The 24,270-nt window shown below is 32.7% G+C and overlaps 1 protein-coding gene across 1 annotated transcript in view; it reads right to left on the bottom strand.

Moving 5' to 3' along the window:
• The window catches only part of LOC117123315 (chondroitin sulfate N-acetylgalactosaminyltransferase 1-like), a 53,252-nt gene that overhangs the window by 19,470 nt on the left and 9,512 nt on the right, over window positions 1-24,270 (bottom strand). The window contains exon 2 of the mRNA XM_033269200.1: window positions 13,935-14,005. The gene's annotated coding sequence lies outside the window, so the exon portion shown is untranslated. The remainder of the gene's footprint in view (window positions 1-13,934; window positions 14,006-24,270) is intronic.

Here is a 24,270-nt window from a genome sequence, read left to right as displayed (position 1 = left end):
GAGGAAATGTCAATCTCGGTCACGCCAGGGTCAATCCAGGGTCAATATGGGTGCTGAGCCGGGATCGAGATAGGTAGATTGAGATCGAGGTCACACCAGGTGCGGTCACATTACGAAAATCTCACCCGCGGTGAGTCAAGCCAGGCTTGAAACTCTAGTGTGACCGTAGCCAAAGACCATGCACTATAAAAACCCTCAACAAATCATTACCAATTGATAAATTTAAGAGCTAACCTTGAACAGTGATGTGTCCAGGGGCATTCCCTTTTCCTCTGTTTTCCTTCCGGTACGTTCTGATTTTAAAATCCTGTATCTCTGGCTGTTATTAATGCTTAAATGCTTCTAACACATGATGAGTACTTCACAAGCGAAATTCCAGATGTGGAAATTTATGCAATTACATCATTTGACTCTCAAGATGAAGACACAAAACAAAACTGTTCCACACGTGGGACATACATACGCAATTCCACATGCGTGGAGCATACTTACATGACTTCATGTGCATGGAGAATGCTTACTGTACGTGATATGAAAGATGTGGGGCATAATTACGCAATTTGAAGCATGCAACTTTGAATACCGTGTGAATATATCTTTTGTACGAGACATTTAACCAATTAGTTCCATGGCCATCATGACACTTGTGCATTTTAAAATACGTCAGTGAAGAGAGTGTGATAGAGAATTGTCCCTTCTTTACCTTCCCCTTTCCTATGTACACAATTCATTGCCGAACCTGGGCCCCTGGGTTTACTCCTAAATACAAGGTGCTGCCGCATTTATGGGGTGATTATTAGTCTGTTTGCAAATATACTATTACAAACAGAATGTGTAATAAAATAAATGATTTAATTTCTATTTCATTTCTAACATGAACATACTCTCACCAAAATTGACATAAAACGGTTAGACAATACTTTTGCAAGAGAACGAGTTATCAATTTTTCAGATAACTTGAAAGCAGTACACTTACTGTACTTAATTCAGGGAGATAATACATATTAATGCATCTTTCTTTAAATGTCCAAAATCACTGAAGTGTCCGAAATGAAGTCCAAATAATGCTATCACCTAATATAGACTATAGTCTCCTGATATAAATAGTTACATGATACAGTAATTTGTCAAATGATATAAACTAGTCACATGATACAGTAGTCACCTGATACTGACAAGACACATGATATGCTTGTCACATGATATTCGGACATGTCACATGATACAGACTGAAATTGACCATACTAAACAGGTTAATTGCAGTTAAACCAAGACGGTAAAATCTTCAACATTTCTTCATTTCTTTCTATGAAATTTCAGCATAATAGTATAGCATTACAAAACCTTATCACATACACTAAGTTTTAAAAATGTGCCAATTTATTATTTAAAAAAAAAAAAAAAGATATCTCAATTAAAACTTTGAAATCAAAATTGGAAAATACAATGAAATAAGTAAAACAAATATTTTGAGTATAGAAATGTGCACAATCAATAACACAGCACAATTTTCACTTTCAATAATTATATTAAAACAAACATATTTCATTATCAATCATATTATTAGGCCTACAAGTTAAAATGTACATACTTTGTTAATTATAATATTTGATTCAATATCTGACACAGATGCTTCCCACTAATGTAAACAAAAACATAAAAATGTTTGTTATATTATTGTTATATATTATTATCATTTTCTTATGCCACTTGTGCTACAGTTTAAGCATATTTTATGCATGATTCAGAAGCATACAGAAAAAGCTTATGAATAAGAATTATTAAATGGTCACCATGGCAATAGAAACATTAATGAATTTTCAACCTCAGCAATTTAAAGATCAACTATAAACAATGTACATTTCTACATTTATTTCATATTACACAAGCTAGTCTGCATCAGTTCCTTTTGTGTAGTTATTAATTACAGAAATAGTAGTTCCACTGATATTTTTTGTTTTCTTTCAAGGTTTTTAAAAAAAAATTAAAATGAAATCAATTTAATTAAAAACAATTAAACAACAACTTTCATTCTTGAAAAACTTAATTGAAAGTGTTCAGTAGTTCCATAAATTTTTTTTCATTATATATTTTTTTTTGCAGGATAAAAAAAATAAAAAAACTGAAAGCAATTTAATTAAAAACAGTTACAGTAAACAACAACTCAGAAAGGTACAGTCAATGTTTTATCCAAAATTTAATTGGGAGTTTAGTAATTTTTGCACTATTATTAACAAAATAATTATTATTTTCTTTCCTATTGACAGGCCTCACATAGTGTGGCTGTCTGCCTTGGATAACACTAAATCTATCTTCACTGACAATTTGTATACCTGGTGATGACTCAATACTAGGATTTTATAGGCTTCGGTTTTGATAAGTTAAAAATTATGTTTATCTTTACAGGAAGTCACAGCAATGAATTCTATGTCTATAATAATACCTGATAAACAGAATTAAATATATCCCCTGGGTAGTAACAAGTTTTAAAAAATCCTTTAAAAAAAATATAGTAAAAAAAAAAAATTATATGTAAAATTTCATTTGTGGTTCCTATTAATACAGTCTAATACTTTATTAAAAGTATTGTATCATTCAATAAATAAAGTAAAACCACTCAAATTATAAATTATTAAACAATTTTAAAAACACAAATTTATATTCAAACTAAAAGTTTAATGAAGTTATTTTAAAATGTATATATTATTGGAAAATACAAACACTTTTTTTGCTAGGAAAGAGTTACTGACATAAGGATGATTTTTAAAATGAAAGTGACTTCCTAAAGATGAGTCTCCTACGGCCCATTGGGGCTTGTCTGATCGCACATACACTGTTCACAAACTAATTGTAGACACTGAAGACAAATTTGAATTTGAAATTGTCAGAAAATATCTAGAGACAATAAAATTCAATACTGTCAGTGTCATGTTTCCTTATCTATTTGCAGTAAATTTGAACAAAATATGGGTATCAATGACAGAGAATGCAAATTTGGTACGTGAAGTTATAGCGAAGAGGTAAATTACAACTTATATATATATTTTATACATGTCAAATTCTATATAGTTTAAAAAAAAAATGTTTACATAAAAATATTGTTATTGTTGAACTACATTTAAAAGGTCTGTTACAGGGCCCTCTTCACTTATGAATTTATAGTGTGTTAATGCACAACACTTTGTACTGTAGGCTAAAAGAGGAGGTTACAATTTTAAGATATATATTTTTTTTTTGAAAAATAAAGTTTCTACTTTTTTGGGCAAGAACAACGCACATGAATTTACTAATGTGCACGGGAGCTTTGAGACAAACAGATAAATTAAAATGGCCTTATACATACGTGCATACATTAGATACCGTTTGTTATTCAATCTGACACTTCAGTATCTTGCAGTTAAACGCTTTAGCATCTATAGTTGTTAAATGACCCTTTGACTACATTAGGTTCATTTTCCTAGCCTGGTGAATGTAATCTTGTAATATTACTGACGTTTTTTGCCAGTGATCACAAAAACGATGATATAAATTATCATTTTGCACTCTGCCAAGTTTGAAACCAATGTGACTATGAACTATAAAAAACACCACCACCACCCAAACAACAACATGAAGAGGAATGCAGAAAATACAATAGCCTACTAGGGAATTTGCTCCTTTGAAGCATACATTCAAAATAAAAGTTGGTGTTTTTATCATCATCATTACTTGACTTAGAGAAATGTTTTATCACTATTTACAATCATACAGGTCAATACACAGCAATATTACAGAAAAACAAAAACAAGTCTACTCACTGTCTGGGATAAGATACTCTTATTTCATCAAATGAATAATTGGTAATTTTGTCAGACATTTAATTTTGAGAGCTTTCCTCATTTAATTTCCTGGTTTAAAATATATCTATGCTCTCGTCCTTTCTTAATTAGTGTCTACAGCATAACTAAAAAAATACTGAGCCTAAAGTTATTGTTTTTTTTGAATACCAGCATTTGATTTAAACTTGTGATTTGAGGTCTTGTGATCTAAGAAGTCAGTCTTATATTTAAATTATTATTTTATAAATTTGTTTTTGTGAAGTCAATACAACATAGCCTAAAATTTGCAGGATCTCATTGTAGGGCCATACAGCTCAATATTAACACTAAAGCGTAAAATATAGGATGTAAAAGCAAAGTTTAGAAAAAATTTTTTAAGCATATTAAATATAAAATCTATCAGCATATAACATGATTTCATTCCTCTATTATCTTACTTTTATAAACATGGAGGATGAATGTAAAAATAAATAAATTAATTGGTTTCCTGGGGATGCAGCATGTTATAGGTTTTTGAAACAAACCCTGAATAATTTATAGTAATTAAGGCCAAATAAAAAAAAAAGTAGTTTCTTGAAAAAAAAAAAGAGAGAATTAGGCACTTTTTTTTTTACTTTGAGATGACAAATCCAAGATGGTCAATGGAAAACAGCTACTACTTTCTCACTTTTTTTTTACCAAGTAGACACATTGAAAGCAAATAATGAAGCACTAGACATGATTCATACCATATGTATCCCTCCAACCACAAATGATTGAGAGGAATTTTACTGCTTTGAGTTTAAATAGCACGATTTTCGTACATTTCGTAAAGGAAATTTTTTTTAAATTAAAAAAATTTGGTGAAGCAGAGAAAATGGATTCGCGAGGAGACGAGAAAGTAGTAAATTTGTTCATTTGGCCTATAAACTTGAATTAATTAAAAAGTTCAAATAAGTTATCTGTTTACATTGAGAGTCAAATATTAAACAATTAAGTTTTTGATGACTTACAGATACTTACACTGCAGAATTATTGTAAGGATTAATAATAAAATGATTGATTGATAGTTAAATAGCAAGAGTGGTCTCAAATGTGACAAACTAAAAAGACAGTTATCCAAACAACCCAGGAGAAAACAAGATCTTCCCTCTCCGAGAAACAGGCTATTACAGGAACCAACAACACTGAATTATTTTCTACAATTTGCGACAGCTAGTAGTTTGCAAAATCATCCCTCACAGATCCTCAATTGGTGGTTGCATCTAAGCTTTACAAAATCGTCAAGACTTGAAAACATTGGAAGATGAAGTTATGTTTTAATGTGGACACTATTTCTTGTAATTTTCAATTAAAAGTGGCGGGGAGGGGGGTGGGGGGGATGAGAGTGCCATTTCCGGCCATCAATTGAAGTCCCGCCCTGGGCCCCTCTATTTTAAATTCCTGAATCTACCTATGAAATTGAATTACTGATTATGTCAACTCAAATATTATAACTCATCACAAACATATCTTTAATACAAAAATCCATGTTGTATCAGATTACGAACTTGGCCTATAAGAATAGACAGAACCACTGAGGCACGACATTGGATTTTCTGACCCTTGGGATGTAAGATGACATCATGCGATGCACATGGAGACACAGATCTACCTTTTGTTCAAGTGAATGAAATCGTCATACATCATAAACAATAAAACTGCGACATGTTAAGTCTCGGCCATTGTATGATGTAATTGCAGAATTGGATTTCTGCCGTGTCACTGCAGGTTTAAGATTTATTTTAACTGTTGTTGGTGGGTATATCTAAGGACATCCATTGCCATGAAAATTAAGTGTACACTAAGTAACAAAGACTTTTAGTTAAAAAGTCATTGGCTTAAATCAGGATATTTTGCCTGTTCTACATCACAAACAGCGAAACACAAGCATTAAGACAGATTTAAAAGACAACAAGAATAACAAGGATAAATGCCGGCAGGCAATCTGTTTCTTATTTGAGGTAGCGTTATTGCTTTGATGATACAGAGTATACGAACACAACAGGAAGTTAATTGGTCAGTACACAGGAGAAACAGACTAAAATAGTTAATTTATTTTAGAGAAATTGATTACTGTATCTTCAGGCCTGAGACCTAGATCTCTATAAGGTAGGGATGTACTCTAGTTGTGGTGGGCATTAGTGGGTGGGTATGTTTTCCACCCAGTCAAAGGTAATTTCATTTCATTTCATTTTTATATTTACCCACCTTTAGTTATCCCCTTACCCATCCTTAAAATGTTTACCACCCACCCTTATCTTTTTATAGCTACAACCTTGAAATGGGGTTTCATGTGATATCCTACAGTAGATGCTCTACTGGATACGATAGTATAATACTGAACATACTCCAAGTATCGAAATGCACGCCATCGTGTCAGGATTCAATATTTCAACATTAATGTTATCATCAGCTCTGCTGGGATGCAGGAAAAAAGCCCTTATTGTGGTCAGAGATGAAAGAGGGTCTTAACTGAGCCATGGGAAACACCTGGTCTGAGCCTGATCTTGAGGCATCTAGTCTACAGTAGTTTTAGTTTATTCTAATAAACTACTGGTCTCTCTAGTTAATGGACATGAATCTACAATCCCTGAGTATTTAGATAGTTTAATTAATAGACTAATTTAACTTCAGCAGAATATTTCTATGTGAGCCTCTTGCCCGATATGGAAAAAAAATTATGCACCAGGCATTCAAAAATTATTTATCTAGTGCGTTATCTGTAATTCCTTGATATGCTGATTGGCTTTTATTAAGTCCTTAAATTAAATATGGTAAAATCTACTTGTAAAATATTGAGTCTCTAATATAAGGACAAATTCATAGAACGTCCATGATTGCCCACAGCAATACTATAGTTTTAGTTTAAAAGTTACCAATTATCACATATGCGTCTAAATCAAAATACATCAGCATCACAAATTGATTACTAACAAAATACTGTACAAAATAATTATCTAAAACATCTCAAAACCTAGTATTAATAAAAAGAAAAAGATGCCTGAAGGTAGAAAAAAAGAAGTAATAAGCATAGAGAGGTACTATAAAAATAAATCAATGGTTATGCTTCTGGGAGAGATGACTTTTTATTCCGATTAAAACTATTACATTTTCAGTTCCAGTGAACATAACAATAAAATACAAGTACTTACCGGGTACAATATTTATGAACACAAGTCAAATTGTCCAACTGATAAGTTGTAAAGAGAAGGAAATTGCCCACTTTGAATAATATGGGTATTATCTCATATTTGTGCCTGACAAAGAATTAATGTGATAATTATCCTTAATGTCTAATCCAATTGAAAATGAACAGAAAATCCAACACACAACATTATGAGCAATACAACTCCTCCTGCAGACAGCAGTGTTCCTTAAGATGAGCTCACTGGCAACATGACTTCCGAAAGTAGCGATGCAGGCTTGGTTTCAACCAAAGCAGCAACATTCGCAGCATATATACAGTAATGTGATACAACGGGTTTCTCTAGGCCTACTCAGTGGAAAAAGATGATAACAAGGTAGAGAGACATTCATTTTTAATCCACCAAACACACTCACTTCTTTCTATCAGGTGGTGATATACAAATAGTTTTGTTAATATAATTACCCCATTAATAAAACAGAATATAAAATATTATTCCAAAGACAATATGAGTATCGCTACTGTACACACAATCACTATTTCAAAGTTTGGTACAGTATGTATTCTGTGAAAATAATCAGATGTAGTCTGATCCATGAACTAATCCTACCTGATCCTATTAATCTCTTGCTGCAGCAAGGATGCAGTATACAGTATCAGGAGGTAAAAGGTTGTAGAGCCTGCAACAGTTGAAGCGGCCCCGTCATAACTCCTAGTAGCTTGGGTTCCAGGCCCTAATTTTGGGTTACTCACTTTTTATTGCGCGCCATACCTAATTTATTTGGCATGCCATGCCTAACTCGACGCGAGACTCAGTTTCTGTACACGTTCATGGCTTTGAAAATGTGAGCATAGTGATTAATTGAAATCCTTTATTTTGGTCCGCCCATTTATCCAAATATGGAATATAAGATTACGTCATTCTTTTCGCATCTGGGTACCTGCATGCTGTGTGAAAACTGCTGCTACTGTTAAAATTAATGTATAAAAAATTATCAGGGATAAATTACCCAAGAAAATCCTATATTTTTACAGTACAGTACTAACTTTGGAAAATCTATGAAGGACTTGATAGTACAAACAACAATACTTTATCGGTGGAGAAAGTTTTTTTCAGCTGGAAGGATAAGAAAAGCAGACTTATTATCACAAACCACAACTATATTTTTTTTGGCCCAACTTTAAAATATGATATGATAATTTTTGTCTGTTTACAGTACGTAAGCAGGGTACATACTGTATTGTTTGTCAGAACACAGTTCACTAATTTACCGTATACATACGGTAATACTGTAATAATAATGTACTGTACGGTATATCAAATTGCTATACTACTTCTGGCATACAATATATTATTTCTTAAAACAGCTACAGAAAGAATGCATACTATCTGTACTATAGCACTGCATGTATCAAAGCCTTATAGTGTATTCACAGTGGTCTATAACCTGTGGTTACCTTGGCAGTCCAGCACAATGTGGCTCCCTGTGGATTATTCCAGGTCTGCATCATGAGCTTGGCTCATCTGAGGCTATCTTTCCCTGTCCTAGATGGAAAGAAGCTGAGTGTGCAAGTGTTTTGCCTAAGAACATAAACAAGTGGCTTTCTGCCATTCAAAACCACAGGGACAGGTTGCAATATTAATGTATTCTATCAACAGTATTAACCAGTAGCTAGCTATACCCACTAATACAAAATGTTTTGGTGGTCAGAAAAATGTTGTAGTAATCAATTTGCAACTGTATGTACCTGATCGGATTTAACGAAATTGAAAAGTACAAATTTAATTAATCAGAAAAAATAATCAAACTAAACTCTTCATTACTAATCAATCTACTAATTCAATATACTTACATAAGTTTGGTTTTCATATAATCGCTACAAAGTCGCTACAGTTTTTTTACTGCAATTGTTGCACTGCGTAGCAGTCCAGAGGCAATCGGGAACGCTCCTTGATTCGACTAACCAATCAGCGTCGCCAAATGAGTCGGTGATAGCGTCTAGTGACTTTTATGGAAACCAGGTTTAAACACACAGAAATGACTTACTGTCACAGAGCATAGGAAAACAGAATTGAAAGGAAACTAGGATGAAGAAAGACAAGCATTATTACTGAAATCCTGCTGGCTGGTCACAAACAATTTATTTTGAAAACAAGGTCTATATCAGTGGATTCTGCACAATAATTAGGTGTGAAGGGATGGGGGCTGTTTCTTTAAACATTGCATCACTATCACAGCTCAAAACATTAATTTATTATATACTATTTCAAAATTTAACTAAGGTTAGAAGTTTCCACACACTGTTTGAAAAGTGTAGGCTAGATAACATAATTTTATAGTTTGATAATCAAAATTTGATTGTTTGTCTTACCAACACTCGTATCTTGCAAGTTTGTTATCTAATTTGTTCAGGCATCTGCAGAAAATGATTTGTTTTGTATTATCAAGTATATGTCCGTTCAAAATGAATAGTCAAAAGTCTTTAAGACCTGAGCTACCATAAACCAGTAACAAACAATAAAACTATCCGAAAAGCTAAACATCCCTGCCACCTCCACCTTCTTTAAAAATTCTGGATCCAATGACTACAGGTTTAGCAAGATCTTCGTTAGGCTGGTTGCCTGCATTAAGCCAGTTTTCCACCAGGCGAATTTGTTCGCGCAAATCGAAAGCGTTGGTTATTACGCATGCGCATTTACATTTCTATCGGGTTTTTGCGAAGCGAAAAAATGTGCAACCAATCAGAGCTCAGGAAGCGAACCGACGCTTTAATTTGTGCGAATAAATTCGCCTAGTGGAAAACCGACCGGATTGTGATATACTGTAAACATCAGAAAGCATATTGAAATACTGTACTGTACCTGCTGTATGAGGTATGTGATGAACTTCAATCTTTATAATAGGTAGATAAGCCAGTACTGTAGTTAACCTGTAACTTGTCACTTCCGAAGAGCCTAAAGGACTGTAAAGAACTCCTGATATCTGAACAACTGCAGCAAGCTAGCATAGCTGGCAAATTGTCAAAAATTGAAAACTTAATGAAACTCAACCCAAATAATAGAGGTGACACACTGACAGGCCTAAGGGCAAACTTCCTTATGAATACTATATAATGACGTCTTAGATCCCTTTATAGTAATTAATCAACATCACTGTTAAAAGTACCATTCTGCATTCTAAGTGGTTGAAAAGGTCAAGAAATTATGACCTTTTTAAGGATTCAAAAGGCATCGATACAAACATAAACCAATCGATATTCAGACTGTTTAATCTGCATATTGTTCATCACAAGGGACACCAATTTACATATCACACCTTAGACTTACAGTAGAGGCACGCTCTCTAATGCCTAATTCCAATGCACAGTACAAATAGCTATAATCACCGTTATGGTAAACAGAATGGTAAGATTTTGCAAGTAAACTATAAGTAAAGGTACAGTAGGAGAATATCCCACAACTCGCAGAGTAATTGTTCTGTACTGCATATGGGCGTGGTCCGTTCTTTAAAGTGCACACTTCACCCCAGAAGACTTTGTTCTATTAATCAAACCCTGGGCAAGGAGTGGTTCTAACCAGCGTCAATGTTAAGGCTGTAGTTAGTGGTGCCAGGGCTGCCTTACCACTCGGCCACTTGACTCATCCAAAGTAAATGTTAATAAGAATTAGTTAAACATTATTGCTTTGTGTTTACCCAATAAAAAAAACAAGCAAAAGGGATAAGAAAGAATGAACTTTAATATCAACACAATGACTTAACAACATTTCCATCCTGTGAGTATTTTTACGGAAGGCCATGAGGAACCAACAGAGGAAGACACAAGCAAAACAATTTATTCAATAAAGTATTTTAGTTTATACCACAGATGCTACCACATATCTATTTCACATGAAGCCCAGACCCTAGAGAATCCAGCAAACACAAAACCCAGGAAGAATATTACAAAGATCAACTTAATTTACTATTAAAAATACTTGATTCAAATTCTTAGATCTATGTCACCAATTAAATTACAATAACGCCACATAGAGCTACAGTATTGTAAGTAAAATTTAACAAAATACAGCAGTACATATACAGATTGTTCTGTTTATATTTTCGAGAATCTCAAATTTCTCATGCTTTCCAGGTCCCCAAATTCTGTCGAATTCTCTTGATATTTCGTCAATCTAGAGAAATGGGAAAACAATTTATGAAAGCACGTCTTATTTATTGACAGGAGAATATATGACAAATCAACAATGATCGAGCATCTGTTAAAGAACATTCATGATTTTTTTTTTTCTATTAATCTATTAAGATTGATCAGGTCATGTCATACTTACTATAAAACAGTGAAATATTAATACTATGCCCTACATACAGTACAGTAATGCAGAAAATCTCGGGAGTGATGTTAATTCTCAAGATATACCCACCATCCCCTCCCCTTTCCCTACTGTGGAAACCCTGTGCCTTCTGCACAATGAACAATTAAACATTGGCAATTTTTGTAAATTTCTGTTCCAAGATTGGCACCTCTGTATACCATATTACTAGTGAATGGTACCTTCATTTGATTCATCATATATTACAGAGTATATTTTTAACTCCATAATTCAATCTACCTGATCAACTCACCTGGAATAACTACAGTAAATAAGTTTCCTACTTGAGGGAATAAATTCATCTTTGTGTCCAGAAAGGACATTCTCCTAAAATACCATGAACAAGGGCACCAATGATATTCCCCCTGTGAAATATGTATGCATGGGGATAAGGAAAATAAACGATGAAATAGAAATTTGACAAATACCCAGTGTATACCTAGTAAGCCACAAACCAGCCAATATGATCAGCTGTATCAGCAATAGGTCAATTCCATGCTGATAATATTGTTTTTAGTGTACAATGTCAACTTAGCAAAGTTTTCACTAAGGCAGGGTACAATACTGGTCCTGTCCAAGTTTTAACTCAAGTTTGTTTACGAACATTGAATAAACGATAAAACGTGAAGTGAGTATAAACAAATAAATAACTTTTCTACTAGTAGTACTGTATCTACAAATAACATTTAATAGTGCTGCATTGTTTGACATACTCAGGTGAAGAAAAAAGGAAACAACATCATCCTATATTAATAATGTCTTAACAAAAAGGCAACAAATCAAGTGTTGTTTATATTATAGTATTTATTATTAATGAGAGATCACTAATTAAAATAGGGAAAAAAACAAAAGCAACTATTATTAAACTCTAACTTTCTGTTAAATTAACATTGCTGGAACTGCTATTGGTTCAAGATCAGTATAGATTAAACCCTATAGTAAATGACTTGACACACAATTAAGAATGGATGGATAAACAAACAAAATGGCAACGTTAATTAAATTACATTATCCTATAAGAGTACAAATAACTTAAGACAAAATGAACTAACCTTTTGTAACACTAATTATTATTAATATTATTCTGTGTTTCTTTCTACAATTCTTTGCCAACATCATTCTCAAATCAATTCTGCATATTTTTAATATCGTCTCTTTTCAATAATATATGTCAAGTCGAATGACGTCTATCCAGAGATGGAATTGCTTCCTTTGCAATGAACTCTTATTCCATTCTGCTTCCATATGATTTCAATCCACCTTTTACCCAATGGACTGAAAGGTTAACATTTACATGGTCTCATTTCCATGCCACACCTAATCAAATTATAGACAGTATTGCTGATAATAATATCTTCAATGATCCATCACAAAGTTATTAATAATGTATCCTATAATAAAATTACAACAGAAAGTTACTATTGTTATTATTATTAGCCATTCTTTGTGAGAATATTAAGCTACCAGTGACTAGTGTACCTAGTAGTATGTTATTTATGGCTTGAGGTTGCACACAACTAAACTATTAAACTATTCTGAAGACTGAAACCAAAAATGCAATAAAATGCAAATCAAGGACTAAACAGAGACAGAAGAAAGACACAAGCAAACATTAGAAAATGTTTCTAAGTAAAGATACTGTAAAACTTGAATTGATGCCCTGGGCTTTTTTTTTTTGCAAACTTTAAATGGGCTTCTTTTTGAGGTCGGCTTCCTTTTGAGGCTACCTTTGCACGGTAAAGAATAACATAAACTACTGTATATTCCAAGCTTGTTTTTAATTTATTTTGTCTTTGAAATTCATCTCGAAAAGAAGCCTATGCTACAGTATATTGAAAAGAAGCCCATGGGCTTGTTTTCGTGACAGGCTTCTTTTGAAGGCTAATTTTGCAAACTGAAGGGGGGGGGGGGCGCTTTAATTCGAGATGGGCTTCATCTCGTGATTACAAACACTGGGCTTCAAGTTGAGATTTTATGGTATTGTCTTTGTGCAATTTTATACTTTAGTTACATTGTGGTTACAGTTATATTTATACTGAGGTTTACAGTAGTTTGAGTATGAATAATGTCATTACACTGCTAATTGTATAGTTAACACAGACCAGCAATTTAAGTAATTCTTTACCTAAATCATGGTCAAATCCCAAAGGATTACACTATCAAAAGAAATTGATATCATGTGGAAATCAATATAACATTTGATTCTGCAATGTAAGCCATCTATGCTAATTGACGATCTTCTTCATCTTTGGTTGTATATGCAGAAAATAGTCAAATACATAAAATCTAAAACCACTTTTTGAGTGTTTTCATGTGCACAAATACCATGTATGAACCATTCACTTAAAAAAACTAGATCAAATATTACATCAATAAACTACACCACCTACATCATGTTTATAAAACAAACAATCCTATTAAAGAATAGGATATTAATTACAGATGAGTAGATAATTGAATTATAACACCAAACCAAAACAAGCAGCATAATATTATTATCAATGAGTGTTCACTTAATTGACAACCAGTGTCATAATTATACTACAGATCATTGTAATAAACAGAATTTCATTCTCCCTACCTTAGTTTTCAATTTCCATTCTTGGACAGTATTGTGAAGCCATGTTTCTTCGGGCACTTGTCAATACTGTTCTGTAAAAGAGAAACCATATTGATTAATGCAAGGGATTACAAGCCGTGGTGATAAAATATTGTATTTACAGTGTGGGAACCTTCAATGTTGTGTATTCAATTAAAATATTCCGCATGCACTTAATACTAGTAATCCCCTCTGCTGATGGACTAATATAAATATAAAGAAAAAACTATCAAAAAAAAAAACAAAAAAAAAACTGATGGGTTGTAAAAACTACCTTTGACATATATCATAAAATATCGCTACTGTATATAGATTTGGAAGCCTTCAATATTAGTATGCATTCAATTGAGTTTAATCTACTCAGATGCACTAAAAAGGAGGAAAATGAAAGAACCATAAACAAAAATTATTGAAAAGGCTAATGGGTCGTAAAATAAATATGTTAAGAAGAAATCGATAAGAAAACATGTGACGTGATGAAATTCTTTCATATTGTTTAATTAAGTTAATATATATTTAAGTACTGTACTCTCAGGCACTACAGGTACAAGGAAATAAATACAACCATAACAAATGGTTAAATAAGCTGATAGGTCATAAACAAATAAATTGACAAAACTCGGTGACATGAAGATATAACACTGAATTTACACTACAGTGTGGGAAATCTTCTATTGTGAATTAAATTAATTTTTTTTAAATATGTATTCAATGTAGTTTGATGCATTAAAAAAAAGCACAGCCTTAAAATATTTTTGAAAGGCTGATGGTCATAAAAAATTTAAATAAATAAATTGACGACAAGAAAACCTGTCACATGACGATAAAATATTGAATTCACAGTGTGGGAAACCTTCTACTGTATATCAAAATTCAATTAAATTATTCTTTATTATGTATTTTATTAATGTAGGCTGATGCACTAAAAAGGAAAAAGACACAACCATAAAAAAATGATGAGTAGCCTGATGTCATAAAAAAAAAAAAAAATCGATACAGTAAGAGAAAGTAAGACATGATGATAAAATATTTAATGTACTATAGTGTAGGGAAAAATTTTACATTTTGTGAATTAGGTTATTCCTTAATAATGTATTTAATATGTATTTAGCATTCTACTCTGATACACTGAAAACATTTGATATTATATATTCAAAAACAGTAATAGGGCACCAGCAGACTCTGGTAATTGATCTGACAGAATACTGCACCAAGGAGAAAAAAAAAACCAAAATAAAAAAAAAAAAAAATAGTATCTAATTATATAACAAGCAATAGAAAATCAAAAGACAACACTGTAGCAATGACTAGTGTAAACATCTGGCATCATATTATTTTATTAAGTCTTCCATGAAAGAACGAAACACAGAGTTGGGATGGAGGTTAACAATGGAGGAAATGCTTTTATGAAAGGGAAAAAAAACAATGAGTTCAAAAAAAGGGCGGAAGAGGGGGGAGCAGCTGGCTGAGGTAGCATAGACCCTCCATCTGTGAAAATCCCTCTGGCCGCGCGACCCCCCCCCCAACCCCTCTATTTCAAATTCCTGGATCTGCCACTGGTAACAATAATCACAGAAGTTAAAATATCTTAAAATAGATTGGAGTTGAGTAGCTTGGTGGTTAAGAATAAGATAGGTTGCTTTCTATAACATGGTTCTGGGTTCAATTCCTGCCATGTTCACAGGATTGTTTCTCATGTACAAAACAACTCCACTCCACTCCCAAGCCTCATAATAAAACTTAGTCTATGTAGAGCAGGGGTGGGCATAAAAATCGGTCAGAGGGCCAAAGTGAATTTTAGATTTAAAACACTGAGGGCCGCACCTAAACTTTCCAGCGACCTTCCAAAAACCTCCAAGCGCTGCTTTTACACCACTTTATTCTGAGTTTTAATGTTACTTTTTACATATGATCAGTGTCGGGCCGTGAAAAACAAGGTATTTTCAGCCAATGTTGCTTGGCGGGCCACGTACATTGGGTTTTTAATTTCTATTCGCGGGCCGCAAAAAAATCGCCGTCGGGCCCCACTTTGAACACCTGGGATGTAGAGTATCTTATGTGTATGTTTGCCTTGTAACAGGATTGCCACTTTGAAGTGTGATTAAGTTCACAGTTTGGCATATCCTTGGCCCTGCCTAAAGCTGAATAAAAAAAAATTCAAGCAAAACTAAAATGGAGATGGACAGAGTATCTCAACAGAGAATAACAGATGAATAAAAAAAAGCAACAAGAAAATCAATAGAGTAATGAGTTTCAAGATATTATAAAAATATACACCTGACAATATGACACAATGATAAGCTCAACAGATTTCAATCAATATATTTTTTTGTACTTATTCAGGAAAAGGAAGAAGTAAATGTGTCTTAATATTGATGACTAATGTACAGATAACTTATAACCCACAACTTATAACTTATAACCCACAACTTATACTCTTGTGTTTAGATAGACCAAAATTAAAATTCAAGCAACCAAAATGGAGATGAGCAGCATGTCTCAATACAGAGGATAACAGATGAATAAAAGCTACAAGAAGATACATCAAATAGAGAAATGAGTTCCAAGGTATTATACAACACCTGATCATATGACACAACCTTAAAAAAAACACACTTAAGGATAGTTTTACTTAAGGCCATGAAAAAAAATAAAGTAGTTTCTTATCCTAATATTTTGAAAAAAGGAGCATGAGGGCACTTTTTTCTTGACTCCGAGATGCTAAATCCAAGATGGTCGATGGGAAACAGCTACTAATTTCTCACTTTTACCAAGTAGGCACATTAAAAGCAAAAAAAAGAAGCACTAGACATGATTCATACCATATGTATCCCCAACCATGAACAATCGAGAGAGGAATTTTACTGATGAGAGTTAGCCAGATTTCCGTATATTTTGTAAAATAAAGGAAATAAAAAAAAAAAAGAAAATTGGAGAGGCAGGGAAAATGATTGCGCAAGGGCAAGAGAAACTAGTAATCTTTTTTACTTGGCCTAACATGTATAATTTCTAAAAGGGAATTTAATATAATAATGAGTGGGAGGAAGTATTAAATGGCACGATGTAATACAAACAAAACACCTGTCATATCACATTCGTTAGAATGCACTTTGATTGTAATTATATAATCCATACACAAAATATTCAAAATGATTTGGCCACTAGAAAATTGACAGAAGAGCTGTTTGATGGACGTCCCTAGTGCCTTAAGTGCCTCGAGGTTGTGCCAACATAAGGTACTATAAGCCAGAATTATTATTATTATTATTATTATTATTATTATTATTATTAAGGGGATATCGAGTAATTTCTAACGTAAAAGAAAAATAAACAAACAATACAGAAAGAAAACATTACATGAACTGAAGGCAGGATGATTGAGAAACAAATAGCAAAGAGACATGAAATTTAATTACGAAGAAAGATAAAACCATTGCAGACATTTCGCACTTTTAATTGGGCATGGACTACACCGATGGTTACTGGTCAAAGCAATTCAATGAGGTGCATTCAATAGATCATTAGAAATGATGATCCACTTAAAGTGTCACTAACAATCAGCACATTGCGTTGAGTTATCAAACGATCAAATAGCGCGGAGATGGACATCGGGCAACGCAGTGTGTGAAAACATACTGTGAGCTCTTCACTATCATGAAAACTGTATGCAGGTTAGTGAAAGATGGAATACTGTACAACATTCCTGTCATAACATTCAAATGTTTCCACATACAGGTAATGTTTAAATACTTAAAATATTTATAATACTGAAAATCATCTTGACAAGAAGCATTCAAAAACACTTTGGTCTTACCAATGTGAGAAAATCAATCTGGAAAGAGAATGCTTAAATCGTGTTCTGTAGAAACCTATCAATTATTTTGGAGCGTTACCTATCGTTCACTTTGCGCTCTTTCAAAGAATGAAATTACATGCTTTTCTCATATATTTTTATCAATTTGTTTCAATCAATCAATGTGTATTTCCAATCAAATGACTTGTATCATTCTTTCTTTTACTTATTCAACCTAAATTCAACCAAAATGAAAACAGTTATTAAATGTATTTACTTATGCTATCAGAATTATTTGATCAGGTGAATGTTAACTATAATTTATATTGCCTATTGCTACAGTTTGTAAACAAAATATTTTTAGACATTTGTAAACAAAACATTTCTAGACAACTGTTACCAGGAAGGAACAAATGCAATGCCGCTGATACTGTAGTAAATTGACGTGTTCCTTCACCTTGTTTACACAGGAACATAAAGTTCAAAAGGTTATATATTTCTAATGTACAGTATGAAGAACAAAAATGATTTAATGTCAGGCAATCAACGATGAATGCACGTCCTTCCAAGTTCCTAAAAGGATAACTGCATCAGTAGCGGATCGGGGGGGGGGGGGGGTTCACGGGGTCCAGACGAACCCCCCTCTGTGAAGAAACGTAACAAAATACTACTGGGTTCTGGCTTACAAAATTCATGCTTGTAACTAGATGTGGATCCAGACCTTTGCCCAAAGGTCAGGGTGAGAAATCAAAATAAAATATTGACCATTTTTTCCAACAATCATACTTACTTTCCTTGACACTTATTTTGAACATTACCATTCGGAAAATGTTTAAATCCACGCTATCCTATACCTTACACTTTTACACTGATTATACCAGAGAGAGGTACATTCCCAATACATTATAGTCTTCCACTTCTAGGCGCATGATATAAGCATAGAAAACGCTGCAAGAAAGCGCATAATATAACATGGGAATCAAACACAAACATCCAAGATCATGGTTGACATGTTTTGGAACATAAATCAAATTGACAAATATTTGCAACAAAAAGAGTTTTTTATTTAAAATTCAGACGAATCAAACACAATTTCTGTTATCTATTATCTTTTCCTTAATTCACCTTATAAGTCTAAGTTTGGGTTGGATTGGATTTACCTTTTCAACAATATCCATTTCTTCGAAAACATTTTAACATGTTTTCAAACTTGATGACAAAAATATATTTTACTACTACTATTATTACTACTATTAGTTACTAGAAATTAGTTCTTGTTCCAATTTCCTGTAGACAGGAAGACATGAATTTGTGAGGTATTTTGTGCGCAGGTATAAATAACCTCAATCAAAGCGTGATCACATAAAACCAGACATACTGACACAAGTCCCTGTTGGGAAGCTATTTATCAAACTATAGCCAAAAAACAAAAGGTTAAAATTTTCGTAATTTCCTTATTAGATGCTTGGTTTTCATACCTAAAGTGTATCCCTCAGTGGGAATTTTTCTACTTCACTGTTGTTACCTTCAGAGTAGGATTGTATTTTAAATGTTTTCATCACCAACCCCATGAATTTTTTTTTTCTTTTTAATTGCAAAAAAGTGTCGCATAAAAGCATTCTAGAAGTAGATACAAACTGCTTCTATAAATATACCATAGCTTTGGGAAAACATTACTTCCTTACAATTCATTACAGACACCATAATGAGACACATTAACTTCAACTACAACTTTCTGAGAAAAAATCTTTTAAAGTGGAACTTTACAAAATCATAAATTTCACTATCAATATATCAACATTTTGCTATACATGCAAAGCTTTTAAAGTATTAAGTAAAATTTTTTAATTAATTTTTCTCTTGTTAATTTTAATTAAAACCTGCTAATGAACATGAAAGTTTGCTTCTATTTATGAAAACTAAACAATAACAATAATATAGTGTTTTTACATGCACAGAAAAATGTGTCTGTAAATTTAAAGATCTCCATTACTACAGTACAGCTCTCATTCATATTCTTCGTTGTCAGGTGCAAACTGTTTTTAGGCTATATTTATCCATAATTTAGGCACGGGTGGCCAGAACATTCTTCAGTGAGTAACATGCTTCAAACTTATATTTAACTTATAACAAACTTATCTCCAAAGTATATTGACGTATGTTGATGTATTTGACGTGCTCCAGACAACCACAAAACTTACTGAACGTGTTTCTATATTACAGTTATCGTATAATGGCGTATACAGTAGGCAGCATTTAGGGGGATAGGTAAATAAAAATGGGGTGATGTCAATACGGTGATGTTGATACTGCGATGTCTAGTGATATGATTTGAATCGACGAGCGGCAACCTTTTTATAGGCTACGTCACATGATCAACGGTGATACGCAGCCGTGTGCCGTGCATAAGGTAGACTATTGCTGGGCATAAGTTGTTAACACTGGCAACACGCTAAGCATTCGTTCATGTAAGTTTTTATAAGTAATCAAAACATTCTATATAAGTTACTAATACGTTATTTATAAGTCCAATACGTTATGAATACGCTATGAATGCGCCAAAAGTTGAAAAAAAAGCATCGATACTTCAGTGTATGCCAGTGTTTTAGAGAAATTTTGATACGTTTGGCATACACTGACTAAATCGTCGAGGTGTGACAGAGCCATTATATTCTAAAAATGGCAAGAAATTACAATCTGCTTCCAAACTTCAAGTCATAAATATGGGATAGCCAATTAAGTGTAAAAATGTTACCCAATTTAAAAAAGCTTTTTTCACTGGTATTATATTACTATACTATGAATAGTATCATCAAAATGTGTGTACATGTGCAAGAAGATTTACATAATAAACTTAGAAGTTTGATGAGTCTGGAAGACTTCATTTCAAATATCAATAGTGAAGGAGTTTAGGACTGCAGCAAATTGCGAATGCATGTGATATATTTTTAACCCACACATGTAGTAAAATAACATTCACAAAGAAAAGGACACAATGAGGGAAGTGATACTGTAAAAACTTAAGAGATTCAACAATTCTGAGAATTTAATTGAGAAATTTTTTCAGGAGAAAAGTAATTGGGGCAACCGCTAAAATAATAATCCATAATTTGAACATTTAAATATAGCTCTCATGTTAGTTAGTACAATCATCACATCAAGGAGGTACAGTATAACGATTAATATCTTAATATCAATAATTTAATATGTAATATAAACAATATTAATATCGTAATCTTAATATAATATGAACAATATTAATATCGTAATCTTAATATTAATAATTTAATATGTAATATAACAATTAATATCGTAATCTTTATACCTGTACCTCCTTGGTCTTTACAGCCATAGGACTAATTTAATAATAAATTTAACAAAGTAAAAAATATGTGGTGTAGTGCTAACCTTTGGCCTTGTACCTAAAAGACTGAGTTTGAACCTGATGCATGTGTTCATCAAAGATTACAGAAATTTTAAAAAGTTGTACTGTCAGGGCCATATTCAGAAATACAATGGGGGTGGAGGGAGGAGGTGCATGGGTAAGCATAAATGGACCAAGTGGGATAGGGGGATCTCCTTGAAGCAATAACACTTTTATGTTCAGTGCATTCAACTGTCTGTAAAATGTGGTCCGTTTCGAATTTGGGGGGGGGGGGAGATGCAGGGATACACACAGACCCATTGCATCCCCCCTTTAGATACAGTATGGGTTTTGTTTTATTTCGGGATTAGTTATATTATTTACTTCCTGTCCCTGACCTGCTTTATAATATTGCTTAAATTTTGACAACTTTAAAATATAAGAAAGGAAATTGAAATGATAGCTACCAATACCTTAGAAAAGCAATACAAGGTTTCCATGGCAACAACAGCATATAAAGCAAAGCAGTATCTAAATTGCATCATCAATACATACAATTCTATTCATCATTTCTTCAATCAGATCATTTTTTATATTCTTATCATATACAATTGAAGTTAGATTGATGTTAGATTGCTAGGATGACTACATCATTGTCTTTAATTTATCGTATGGTATTGATTTCCATATGTCAGATGGTGGGGAAACAATTTAAATTATGTACAACAGAACGAACCAAGATGAGATGAAGCAAAATTGAGATGTGAACAGCTGAAATATTCTGTTAATAAACAAATTACTTTCCGTTTTAAATATATTCATTTTATCTTTATGTTATTTTTATAACATTTATTACACCCCATAGCTGATACTATTAACAGGATCAACAGCCTAGACAAGATACACCACAGACAGAAACAGATGGCATGATTTGGGACAGGCCTTTGCCAGCAGTGGGACGTAAACAGGCCATAGATGATGATGATAAGTCTATTTCTATATTCATTACTTTAATATACTGTATATTATATTATTCTATGTAAATATTATAGTACAAAAGAATAATAATAATATTCAAATATTCATTGAATAATTTTATATTCATTGGTTGGTAGGATTTCTTTGGTGTGAAAAACATCAAGTAAACATATGAAAGACTATAAAGACTATTTGGTTAGATTTACAAGGCATTTTTTTTATGTTTATCTTTAGCCTAAGTTTCAATTAAATTAAATTCAATTCAATTTATTCATCAAAGAAATGTTAAAATAGAAATAAAATACATAATATAATAAAAAAAAAAAAAGACGAAATGGACAACCATAAAAAAATGCTCAAAGAGCTTGTACAAACAGTGTCTAATGTTATTTAAAAAGTTAAATAAAACATGTTTAAAATTAAAAAGCATTCAATAATTAATATAATTAAAATATTTCAGATTAGGATAAAATACAAAGTTTAGTTAAGGGGAGGCTATTAGCCACTAGTCCTGTCTACCGAATTTCCATAAAATAAAAATAAATTATCGGCCTAGTGCAAACAATTATGTACTGTATTAATAATCAAAATTAAAATCAACAATGCTCAAAAAGTAACTAGGACTACTGCACTGTATGCATTACATTTCTCCAGGGCCTGATTATGAATATGCAGTGGACTTGTAATGATGTTGAAATTGTTTAAATTTTATTGTAGTTATTAAAGTTATATATCGCACAGCTGTTCCGAACAATAATACTAGTCTCCAAGGCGTAGTTACAATGTTTATATAATGTGCGAAATAGTAAACTATTGAATTGTTAAGTTTTATTCTTGCTATGTTTATGAAATCTTGTAGGATTTAAAGGTGGAAAAATATATACAGTATTAAGTTTAGCAGTTTGGCTAACAAATAATTAGCCAAATTGAAGTTATACAGCACCGAAAACAGTGATGACTTATTCATTAGATTTAGGCTAAGTTGGTCTGAAAACTTTTTGTCAAATTCAGCTTAGGTTAGGATTGGACGATTTGTGCTAATGACAGCTTAAACACTGGCGTCGTTAAGACTTGGCCGAAATTATGGAATACTCCCAGAGCTGTGTATGTGTGGATCTGTATTTTATTATATGACTTAAACAATGATAGCACACACAGTAGAGGCTTTTATATGTTATAAGATTGATACTTATTCATTTGGTTGTTCAGCACATAAAAGCATCCACGATTTATCTTTCTTACCCTTCAAAACTCTAGCATAATTCTCACTATCATCTTGAACATTGGAGAGAAACACTAAAAAGAACTTAAACTTAAAGATACTAACATTCACCATTATTACCCCAATCTATCATTCTCACTATTCCATTACCACTAACATCAATATCCCCACTATTATCTGGGAGATTGAAGAGACACATTAGAGAGAAATTACTTAAAGATCCTAAAATTCACCATTCCCCCATCTATCATTCTCACTAAAATTCCATTACCACTATTATCAATATCCCCACTATCATCCGGATGATTAAAGAGGCACACTAGAGAGAACTTACTTAAAGATCCTAACACTCACCATTATTACCACCATCTATTATTCTCACTATTCCATGGCATTACCATCATCATCATAATCCCTCATCTGGAAGATTGGAGACACACTAGAGAAACATTCACCAGTATACCTCAAACTATCATCACTTTCACTACATAGACCAGGCTATAATTGAGATAGGTGCCACTTGGAGAGGTAGAAATTCTCATATGGTTTTTCTAGACCAGTATTTTTTGGGGAATCAGAATATGTGAAGTAAAAGAGGCGTAACCTGAGAACTTTCGCGTGAGGGCGCTTTTTTCAAAATGGCCGCCAAAATCCAATAAACTACAGATATATAGGTAAAATAAACACAAAAGACACATGTAACAGTATAGACTCTGTCTCTTATACACATCTAGATGTGTATAAGAGACAGGTTAAATTGTTATTTAATTTTGGCGGCCATTTTAAAAAGCGCCCTCAATTGCCTCCCGAAATCTTCACATTAGCTAGTTATACTTTACTCCTAGCATTACATATTCAAAAGTTGGTCAAACCTACCTCTTCTGTGCTTATTTTACCCATATATATGTAGTTTATTGGATTTTGGCGGCCATTTTGAAAAAGCGCCCTCACGCGAAAGTTC

The sequence above is a fragment of the Anneissia japonica genome, unplaced genomic scaffold (genome assembly GCF_011630105.1).
Source record: "Anneissia japonica isolate Jap-2015-1 unplaced genomic scaffold, ASM1163010v1 scaffold287732_len518695_cov146, whole genome shotgun sequence".
NCBI lineage: Eukaryota > Metazoa > Echinodermata > Crinoidea > Comatulida > Comatulidae > Anneissia > Anneissia japonica.
The sequence above is the reverse complement of the archived record's forward strand: the minus strand, read 5'-3'. Positions and strand labels throughout refer to the sequence as shown.